The sequence below is a fragment of the Protopterus annectens genome, chromosome 10.part0 (assembly GCF_019279795.1).
Source record: "Protopterus annectens isolate FY-2018-M chromosome 10.part0, PAN1.0, whole genome shotgun sequence".
NCBI lineage: Eukaryota > Metazoa > Chordata > Ceratodontiformes > Protopteridae > Protopterus > Protopterus annectens.
In genome coordinates, this window is record NC_056744.1 from 1286478135 (window position 1) to 1286490348 (window position 12214).

Sequence of the window (12214 nt, forward strand, 5' to 3'; positions counted from 1 at the left end):
ATGTCCTCTCTTCATTCTTTTCTTGCATATTTTCATGTCCCTGTGTTTTCTCCATTCTCTTCCCCAGGACGCTGCTTTGTCACTGTCCAGTTCACTTTGATCTACTAATTCTTTTAAGGAAACATCCCACAACCCTCCCTATTAGAGGGTTGTAATAACACATTCTGTTGCTGAGATATCTGTAGTAAACAGATTTTGCTGAAAGATTTCCTCCAAATCTGCCATACCATCCTCTACCCATATTTCTTCTTTTCTCATTTACTTCATTGCTACAATCCTCCTCCTTCATCACATCGTCTGAATCATACTCCAAAATGTTAGCCTCCAGAGCTGTTCAATTAAGAACAATTTCACTCTCTGCAGCAATCTCACTCTCCTTCTCTTCCATGCTTCCTACTTCTCTGTGCCACCTTCACAATGGGGATGGAAGACAGGAAGTACCACACCAAATTGTGTTCCCATATGATCATCTGTACAGAGTAGGTTAAGTTCCCAGTGCCTTGGCCAAATTGTCCAATGGTATAAATACCACCTTGAAAAGAGGCTACTAGCCTAGTGTGATTCACTCAATCAACAAGGTACAAATAAGTAAAACAAATAAATTAAAGAATGAGGTTCCAAGGTATTATGCTATACTATTAATAGGCTCATTTCTTCAAAAAGTTAAAATGTATCAATTCCATTGTTTACAGCTATTTTTAGAGGTAGGCCATAATATGGTTACCTGTTTTGGTAGCCTAAAACAAACAGTAGTCAAAGAAAACTAGAAATAATGTAGCACAGGCTTACTAAGAAAATTATTAGTGTGAAGACATTGGGCAGGATTCACGAAGGCTTGCACGGAGTGTAATAGACGTGTAACACTCCATGCAAGCCTCGCGATCCAGGAACAGGCCTAAACTCCGTGTAAGAGACCAGCTAAAACGTCTCTTACACGGACTGGGTGTGGATATGCTAAATGCCTCACTTGCAGCCGAAAGGTATGCAAATGAGGTATATTAGCGATCCACGAAGCAGAAACTAGCCTGTGTAAGAGACGTTTTAGCTGCAGAAATGTACTCAGTTGACAACTGAGTAAGTTTCTGCAAAAATCACAACGGAGCCATGTCAGCTCCAAATAAAGGGTGCATATGTGTCAGGCAGCATGACAATGGCCAAATATGTGGCCATTGGCAAGGTAACCCGATGCAAAAATAATAAAAATATAATTTTCTTTTTCGGCGATGTTTAAACGCAGCGCAACCCAGCGCAAATGAGCTGCGCTGTATAAAACATAAAAATGAAGGTTATCAACCCACAAATGTGGGTTTTATGCAATACATGGAATGACAATGCAGGGACCAGCAGACCAAAAACAACATGGCCACCGTGTAGTGGTTGCTAAGGGGGGAAGCTGAGTCTAAGACATGTAACTAAGCATTAGTAGGCAATCTCATGTAAATGAGGGTTAGGATACTGAATCCCACAGTCACATAGCAAATGAGCACAGTCTGAGTAGTGTAAGAGATACATAAGGGGGAGGAATAGAGTAGGAGATAGGTGACATCACAAAGGGGAATGGTAGAAAGAAATGCAGTTCATTGGAGGCCAGTGTAACATGACAGATGACAGACACAGATCAGGGAAAGAGGAGTGCCACAAGATAAGTCTGGGAAAGTCAAGAAATGGAAGGTGTACACTGTTACTTACACGAAAGTTTCTTGCTGGGCATGCATGCACACGTTTGCATGCCATGAAGCGCGAGTAGGGCAGTGTGCGCGTGTGTAAGGCAGACTGAGCATGTGGGAGCGTGTTGGTAGATGTTTAACACTGTTTGCACTGGTGTGCGCACGTTTTAACCCGAATAGGCAGATCCTGAACCGTGTAAGCATGTGTGCGCGTGTGTAAGCCACTGTGAGCGTGTTTCTACTGGTATGCACGCTGCTCCCCCCTGAGGAAACAGAAAGGAAAAAGGAAGCAACAGAATTAGTAGGAAGCTAGCAGGGAATACTGCTGGAGCTAGCAGGTGAAAACAATTACAAGCAGGCAATTACACAGGCAGAATAGTAGCCCAGCCCAGCACTTAAAACTCTGCAAACAGCAGTGCAGGATGTTTCTCTCAAGAGACACTGCAAGACAGGAGTAAGCTATTAGAAGTGAAAACTGAAAAAGCTTAACTCAGAGCAGAAATGTTAGGGGCTGCCATAGCTGTCATAATGAGACATAGGCAACTTGCTGAGGGTGGTGTCAATGCAGATGATGCCAGACAACCCACAGTGAGGAGACGGAGAAGAGTGTACAGGCCCAGGGTCACCTACCACGGGTTATATGAGCTGGAGATAGTAGAGCACTATAGAGCAGACAGAGAGCTCCCGCAGCAAATAGTTGAGCTGTGCAGGCCACGCCTCACACACAGGACCAACAGAGGGGAACCCATCCCAGTGGAAACCAAGGTATGTGTTGGCCTAAGAATACTAGCAACAGGTACCTTCCAAAGACCAACTGGTGATATGATGGGGATATCTCAGGCATCAGCCTCCAGGGTACTGCACCAGTACCTGGATGCCATGTCAGCACATGTCGGTGATCATGTATATTTCCCCAAAGCCCGTGAGGTATTGGCCAGCAATATGCGTCTCTTCCAGCAAATAGCGGAATACCCTGAGGTAGTGGGTGCAATAGACTGCACGCACATATGCATCAAAGCACCAGCCGGTGAGCAGGGTAGGGCCTACATTAACCACAAGGGCTTCCCCTCCATCAACTGCCAGGTCATGTGTGATGCCCAGGGCATAATAATGAATGTGTGTGCTGGCTGCCCTGGGAGCTACCATGATTCCCACATCTGGCATTTGACACAGCTGTACCAGACATTTGCCAATGGGGACATCCCACACGGACACCTAGTGGGGGATGCAGGTTATGCATTGGAGCCGTGGCTGATGACACCCATCAGAAACGCACACACACCTGAACAGGAACGCCATAATGAGGCACATGCACAAACACGTAATGTAATAGAGCGTGTGTTTGGGCTGCTGAAGTCATGCTTCCGGTGTCTGGACACATCTGGTGGAGCCTTGCAGTACACACCAACTACATGTACCCAAATTGTCATGGTATGTGCTACGCTACATAATATGATCTTGCGAAAACAGCTGCAGCAGGACCAGCATAGGGCTGGGCCAAACAGCCCCCCACCATTGCCAAGGCCATCACAGGCAGAGCGTGACTCAGAGGAGGAACAACCTGAGCCTGCCCTAGTAGGCAGAAGGAGGCATACCCAATATGCCCTGGCCTTGGCAAAGAGGCAATGCATAGCACATACACTGGCTCAGTAGGAACCCTGGGAATGATACCCCCTCTGACTCACTCAAATAATAACAGGGATGCCTAAAATGACATGACCTGCTCACAAACATGTACAGGGAGTGTAATATGCGCATCTGACAGAGGCAGCCCTGCAGCACCACCTGAAGCATGAATGCCATGTGTTAAGTAATGTAACACCATGTACTATATGCACACCTGAGGACCCTGACTAACATCCACCCTCACCAAGCATGAAGCCACAAAATGACGATGGGATGATCAATTGCAATAACTGGCTGAAGTAATGCAGTTAGTCAAAGGGGAGCCAATGTGTTCCAGCCTGGGAAGACATACGGAGCATGACATGATGCACCACCTGCTAGGGGTGGCGTGCACCTATCAGTCCAGGCCCCATGGATACTGGCAAAGGCTGTCAGTACCCACAGCATGCCCTGAATAGGTAAGTCTCAAAACACAAACCCACATTCATAGGTACCACAAGGGATAGGAACCTAGATGTAATGCTACCCAATGCCAGAAGTCTAAACAGCAACATGTGTGCAGTGTAAACGCACACAGTATGGAGAATGTAGATATCAGTCCTGTAATTGAAAACTGGGTCAAGGCTCACATCAGCACCCTAACACTACCAGGTCACACCTCATACTGTGCTGTACAGCTGCAAAACATGTAACAAGCTACAAAAGGAGGGTGACTAGCAATAAATGTCAAGGATAACCACACCCCCATGTTGGTACCACAACAAGAAGCAGCATGGATTAGCCATGGTCAAATACCAATGGCTAAAACCGCCTTCCAGTATATAGCCTGCTGCAGACTACTGTCCTAATACCAGGAACTGCACCTGGCCTATGTTGGAATACATGAATATATCAAGCCCCCCAAACCACATTATATTGCTTGACTGAAAATACCCAGACATACACTGGGAGCATTATACTAGCACCAACACAGTAGGAGAAAAGTTCCCATAATCCATAAACCAAAATGCCCAGGAACAAAGTACCACTCCCACAAGAGGGGTAAGCATACTGGATGTGATAATCAGCAACATGTGTACTGGATGGCAAGATGAGAAGTGTATCCCTCACTGGTAAGACCAGACCATAGAGTAATCACACTGGATATACACATCCCGACTCCAGTCCCTGGCCAGAATACCACAGTGAAAAACATGTGTAAAGCATAGGTTGCACCCCTCCAAACCGATGTGGAATCCACGAAAGGCCCTGTGCAAGTGCAGAATATGGGACACACCACAGAACATGTTATACAGGCATTCCATGAACACAGCCAGGAATGCTTGGAGTATGCAATCACAAATAACAACAAGACACAATGCCATACACGCAAGCATCTGGCATGCTGGACTTCAGCCATTACCAAACCATGCAAGAGAATGAGGAAGCTACTACATGATAGAGCAAACATAAAAAGGGAAGTAATCACTGATCAGTAGTATGGCAATAAAATATGTCCACACATACAATCCACTAAGGCCAGCCACAACAAGTAGAATCTGTGAATCCAGAGGCAATGTGACACCTGGCCCAAGTACACAGACAACCCACAACTCCCCCCAATAAATACAAATATATGTGAGAGATGCAACCATGTATCCAAACCGGAGGCTGAGCTCCCCCAACTCAGTGCTGTCAAAACTAGTCAGGAGGAGAAGGTAACCACATACACCACAAACCCAGTCCCACATAGACCTATCACAACTGTAAACCAAACACATAAACACAGAAAAACATTTCCGGAGGCCCTAATTACAAACACACCACACCAACAGAAGCCTCCAAAGCAGATCCCAAGCAACCACAACCCCCAAACATAGCACATGCAACACATAGCACACAAAGCTGGTGTGCCAAACAGTCACAGGCCAGAAGGAGAAACAACATGCCTGATACAGTTGTAATAGGTGTCTGTATAGGCAGACACACTGCTGTCCCACTCACCAGACTGAACAAGGGAAAGGGTACAGTAAGCTGCCTGTAGGCTGCCACAATATGCCACATAACACAAGTACGCAGGTCACCCCAAAGCAAGCAGAAATATGATGCACTCATTGTCCATGCTGGTGTGAATGACCTGAGATGTACCTCCATGGACTACATGAAAAGAGACATGGATGAGCTCTCTGAGTATGTACCCCAGGCCGGTATGACACTGGCCGTTTGCAGCATCCAACCTTCACCAAGAATGATGCCACAGTACAAACACAGAATGATCATCTTTAACAGGTGGCACAGTTACAGCTGTCAGCCAAGAGGGTCTAATGTCTGTCTGCTTGAGATGTCATGCATGACAAGCCATGCTGCTGTTCCAGGGATGGCTTGCACCTGTTATCCCTGGGCATCTGGATACTGGATAAGGCCTTTGCCACCTCCATAGAGCCGTATGTAGGCAAGGCCAAAAAGACTACCCACCACCCTAGAAAACATAAGTGGTAAGAAACATAAGGGTAATGCTGACCAATGCCAGATGTGTAAACTGCAATATGCATGCCCCTGAGGCACTTCCCAGTATGGAGAACATCGATGTCTGTGCAGTGACAGAAGCCTGCTGCAAGCCTACTGATAGCACACCAGCACTACCAGGTTATACCACATATCATGCGTTATGGCCCCAACACCTGGACCAAAACATCAAATGAGGGGGAGTAACCATATGCAGCACAGACACCCATACGGCCAGGTAACTGACAATGCACAAAGCAGCGGAGACCACCCATGTGCACCTAAGTGTAGTCAAAACTGCTGTACAGTCTGTAGCATGCGACAGACCACACTCTCACACACAAGAACTCCCCCCAGACATCCTGAAGACACTGGACAGTATGAATGTCCCACCAAATACCAGACAAGGTACTCACAAATTACCACATAGGTGGTAAACCATTATGTATGCAAGGAGTAATCAGGGACCTAGGGACACAAGTCGACAGTAATCTGTCATGTGACACTCACAATGCCAATGTGGCTAGGAAGATTGTCGAAATTGGACACCGTATCATGAAAGGATTCACATCTACATCAACAGAGGTCACTGTGCCCCTGTACTGTTCCCTTATCAGACCCATAATCTAGTACAATGACTCATATGGGATGTACCGTACGTGACACCTGCAGCAGTTCGGAAGACCTCAAAGGTACCCCACCAAGAGGATAAAGGGTGTCAAATATATGTCATATGCTGCCTGGCTGTAGACACCCCAGCTGAATGCAGTCATAGACTGCCTACACAGAGGCATTGTATGTCTGTTGTACAAGGCCATGTCCAACACAGGAGTAATGGACATGCTCCACCACAGGAAATCAAAGCCATTGGAGCTGTGAGAGTGACAGACGTCAGCCTCAACACATAATGAAATAGGATGTGCTGGAGGGACAGATACATAACCCAGAGGCTCCCCACACCCAGAAACAGGATCCTAATCCATGTTAGGCAGAGCCCCTCACTGACACCCCTCAACAGGAATATTGCCAAGTGGATGGATGATTGTACATGTATACTGGGGGTCTTCACTGTGTCACAACCAGACAGAGGCACAGTAAAGAAAATCATAAATGGCCATAATAGTCACATAGCAAGCGGCCGCGAAAGACACACACACTCTGGCTTGGCTTACTAATGCCCTAGGGTGGATAGCCTAGTATGAACCCATGAACCTATGAAGATACAAATTGTACAGGACACTAAGGATAATCACAAGGCTTACTTAACTGATGGTAGGAACCATGTTGGAAATCCACAGATATGCTCCGAATCACACAGATATTACAAACAACATACCAAACACACACACATATTGCCAACATACAACCTGACAGGTGCAGTGCAAACCCCCCCTGTATGCAAAATATCTATCCCAGCAGACTTCGGGTCCCTGACATTGCAGATGCTGAGGTAACAGCCATCATCTGCAAAGCAAAACACACAGCAGCAAAGGTATGTGATGGTGTCCTGGGCTGAGGCCAACATGGACTCCAAGAATAATGGAATGCCAAATCACACTACTGCCCAATGTCAGCCTTACCACAGGATATGTACCCAAAGAGCAGTGTACAACAACAGTGGTCCTTCACAACAAAGGTGTTGCCTGAATGGATACTGCAAACTACCACCCCAGGATCCTGACAAGCTTGGTCTGCACAGCTATGGAAAGGATCAGTATGTACCGCAGACATAAAGCTATCGTGGACCTACTGATACCGGACCCTACACAGTGTGGCTGTCGTAACTGCAGATCCTGCCCCTAAACATGTTCGACCCACTTGAAACAGTCATTAAGGTCATTGATGAGGGCAATGTGGTCCACACAGCGTAGCTGGACCGTGCATATGCTTCCAGACAATACCCTACGAGTTCAGTATGGATATGTTCACCAGCTTAAATATATACCCCTATGTCAGTAGAGGGGTTGCAAACCAGACCAAGGACAGAACTAACATGATCAGACATGCTGCATCCATCTCAGACTACAAAGCAGATATGAGTGGCATCCCACAAGGCTTGGTCCTGGGACCCCCCCCCTTCTGTATATATGTCCCATAGGTATAGGCCAACATGGAAGGACTGTGACTGAACATGTATGCAGAGGAGTACAATCAGCCCACCATATCTGACCCCCAGCTGACACAAGCAACCCACAAAAGGACCAGCTACAAACAGACAACTGGAGCCATAGCCATGTCAGCAAGCTAATTGCAGAACTGTGTATAGACAACCACCATGGATATACAGTAAGTGCCCACAAATTACCACACAGGTGTTAACCCATTACGTACCTAACATGTAATGAGAGACCTGGGGACACAAGGTGATAGATATCCTGCACTGGACAAACATGTGGCTGTAGTGTTCGCAGAAACATACCATATACCCACCCAATCATGAAGGTTGTCAGATGTAGATAAGGGAGGTCACTGTGGCTCTGCAGTCATCCTTCATCAGCGTCACAATTGACTACAATAGCCCCTGTGGGATATACCTCATCAGACACTTCCATCAACTGTAAAGTCCACAACAGTACCCCACCAGGAGTAGCAAAGAGCATGAACAGATGCCATGTGTTGCCTGAGTAAACAAACTGCAGCTCCACACACTGCCATACTGCCCAGCCAGAGGCAAGCTGTGCCTGATGTATGAAGCCATGTCCAAGCTGGAATCAAGGAACATGCTGCACCTTGTACAATCTGAATGGCAGTGAGCTATGCACATGAGAGACCTGAACCCCAGCACTGACATACATAGGACAAGCTGTACAGAATGATCCATAACACAGTAGGCACCCCACTCTTGAGTAAACTCCCGGTACAGGTTAGCGAGAGAGTCACCTATCGACACCCCTCAAGAGGAATCCCGATGAGTGGATGGGAGATGGTAGGTTAACCCTGGGTATCACTGTTATGACAGAGGTAGACGGAGGCACAGTATACTAACCATGACATATGTCATGGCAAACTCCAGTTACAATGTGTGTCGAAGGACAAACACACCCTGTGACTAGCATCAGAAATGGCTTAGGGAACATCGCTAGTGTTTGCCAATGTCCACCTATGTTGTGGAATACACTACCAATGTTGGATGAGCCTGGTGTAGGTAGTCCATATCTGAACATAATGCAACATGGTCATATGTGCACAACTGGCCCCTACACAGTTTGTTGTGCTCACTATGAAGATGTCAAGCAGTCATAGGACTAAAGCCCAGGATACTGTCCACCACAGTGAAAGTACTGAACCAGTACACTATACGGTACTACAGTGTTAGGTCATTATGAAAGTATGTTGACAACTGTCTGCAAAGTATCCCATGCAATCCCTGCAGGCACAGTATAATCCCTGTTGTGGCAGACATGAAGCAGTTGGTCAGTTAGTACACAACATGACACCCAACACACAACCATAAATGTGAGATATTGTTGAAGTTCACACACACCCAAATATGTGGTGGACTTCAGAGTGCAACATATGGAAAGCTCACACTGGGCATGCTCGCACACTTTGATAAATGAGGCATATGTCAGACAACATGCCATGGAAAGGCTGAACTGGGCATGCTCACACACTTAGGCCATATCTCCGTTTAGCAGTTGGCCACACATATCTGGTATTTATGCGTGTCATTCCAGGAACCAACCACAACACAGCAATCTGCCCAGTGCACACAGTAAATGACTACAGAGGCATAAGTGATATAGTGGATCGCCGTCATATGCAAACATCTTCCACAGATACACAAGTTGTTCATAGGAACAGGGAATGCTATGGCAATAAAGACCTGCAAACAGTAGAACAGCACAACAAATATTGTGCATCTGACAATTGAACATATGGGTGTAGAGGTCAATACTAGGCTTGTTGCCCTAGGGAATGACAGCTTAGCCAGAGTGTGCATGGCACCTGCATCCCCAGTACAGTAGGCTACTGTGCCACTGTAAAGTAGGTCACATAAGGCAACGTGTGAGGCTAGTGAGCTGTGCCTCTGTCAAGCAGGGGCACAGTGGAGATCCCAGGGTTTGAATGTGCTAAGCCACAGCCATGTTGTTGGTGTGTGCTGGAAGAGGGTTGCTGAGGACCTCTAACAGTAAGTGGCCGTCAATAACAGACTGAGGGGAGCCCTATCTGCATTGTCTGGACAATTCCACTGTCAACACTGTGTTGTGATGATTATGTGGGAATGAAGTGTTGTGCCGGATACTGCTCACAGATGTCCTCCCTCTGTGGGCTACAGTTCTGCAATGTATTAGTTCACTCTGTCTGTTGGACGGCTCATATATGGCTGGTGTACACCTGACAGGTGTCTTGTTGTGGAGCAGTCATGGGTATATGTGGGATAGCATGATCAATGCAAACCTTACACATGCTCATAGAATGCAATTGTCAAGGATTATGCTGAGTGGCCAGTATAGTCCCCAGTATGGGTCCTTTGAAGTCGTCCACCCCAGTCTTCACAAATGTAGAGTCTGCTTGTGCTAAATACAGTTTGTGTGCAGTGACAACCTTGCCTGGGGGTGGGGATGGGATATGGATGTCCAGGGAAAGGTGGGTATGGTCAGATATCAACAATGGTGGTCTACCTCTGGTGTGGAACAGTGAGTACCCATGTTGCAGATGGACAGGTGCAATATGTATTCCCCCATGTGGCTGTGGTGTGTGGTTCTGCCATAGCACATGGACCCACAAATTGTAGTGGCTGTAGGGTAAAGTGGTAGAGGCCTGAGTAGTTCTCACACACAATATGCCTGTACCTGATGTTAACAACTGGAATGGTGTATGTGAACACCTGCATATCCCGGCACTGTCCCCAGGGAAGCTAAATGTGTGTCCTGGATGTGGGAGTGGTGTTCTGGACTGATTCTGTTGTGTGTTACATGTCCTGTGGTCACGAAGCATGGTATAGAACATAACCTGCCAGTGCGATGTGCATATCTGACCCTGACGTAGGTGGCTGCAAATGCATATATATGCTATCCCCCACCTGACAGGTAGTACTAGATGTACATATCTCTGTAGAAATAAAGATGTCAGCCCCCTATAAATACTGCAGGTGCAGACCAGATGCCCAGTAATTCGGTTAGCGTGCTCTGCTAATGCGTCTCCCTCAAGTGTCATAATATAGGTAGGTAGGAGTTCGAACCATGCAATTGCTCAGTGTGTGTGTGTGTGTGTGTGTGTGTGGGTGAGTGGGGTTGATGTGTGTGCAAGTCTGTGTGAGGAAGATGTCCCTTTTGGCAACTGAGAAAGCACTCTACAAGATGCACATTCCCCTATCTAAGCACGGATGATGTCAGCACCCTATAAGTACAGCAGGAGAAGAAAAACCTCCCAGTAATTCGAATGGCGTGCTCCGCTAATGCGTCTGTCACGAGTGTCATAACATAGTTAGGTGGGGGTTTGAATCCTGCAACTGCCCAGTGTGTGTGGAGGGGGGTTAGTGTGTGTGCAAGTCTGTGTGAGGGAGATGTCCCTTTCGGCAACTGTGAAAGCACTCTACGGGATGCACATTCCCCTATCTAAGCACGGATGATGTCAGCACCCTATAAGTATAGCAGGAGAAGGGAAATTTCCCAGTAATTCAAATAGTATGCTCCGCTCATGCGTTTGTCACGAGTGTCATAACATAGTTAGGTAGGGGTATGAATCCTGCAACTGCCCAGTGTGTGTGGAGGGGGGTTAGTGTGTGTGCAAGTCTGTGTGAGGGAGATGTCCCTTTTGGCAACTGTGAAAGCACTCTACAGGATGCACATTCCCCTATCTAAGCATGGATGATGTCAGCACCCTATAAGTAAAGCGGAGAAGAAAAACTTTCCAGTAATTCGAATAGCGCACTCTGTTAATGCGTCTCTCTCAAGTGTCTTGACATAGTTAGGTAGGAGTTTGAAACCTGCAAGTGTGTGTGTTTGGATGTGGGGAGTTTGTGTGTGTGCAATTCTGTATGAAAGACATGTGCTTTTTTGCAATTAGGAGATCACACTACATGATGCACATTACTCTTTCCAAACACTGATGATGTCAGCACCCTATACATACAGCTGGAGAAGAGACACCTCCCAGTAATCCGAATAGCACACTCTGCTAAAGCGTCTCTCTCAAGTGTCATAACATAATTAAGTAGGGGTTTGAAACCTGCAAATGGCAGGTATGTGTGTTTGGATGTGGGGAGTTTGTGTTTCTGCAATTCTGTATAAAAAACATGTGTTTTTTTGCAATCAGGAGATCACACTACATGATGCACATTACCCTTTCCAAACACTGATGATGTCAGCACCCTATAAGTACAGCTGGAGAAGACACACCTCCCAGTAATCCGAATAGCGCACTCTGCTAAAGCATCTTTCTCAAGTGTCATAACATAGTTAGGTAGGGGTTTGAAGCCTGCAAATGGCAGG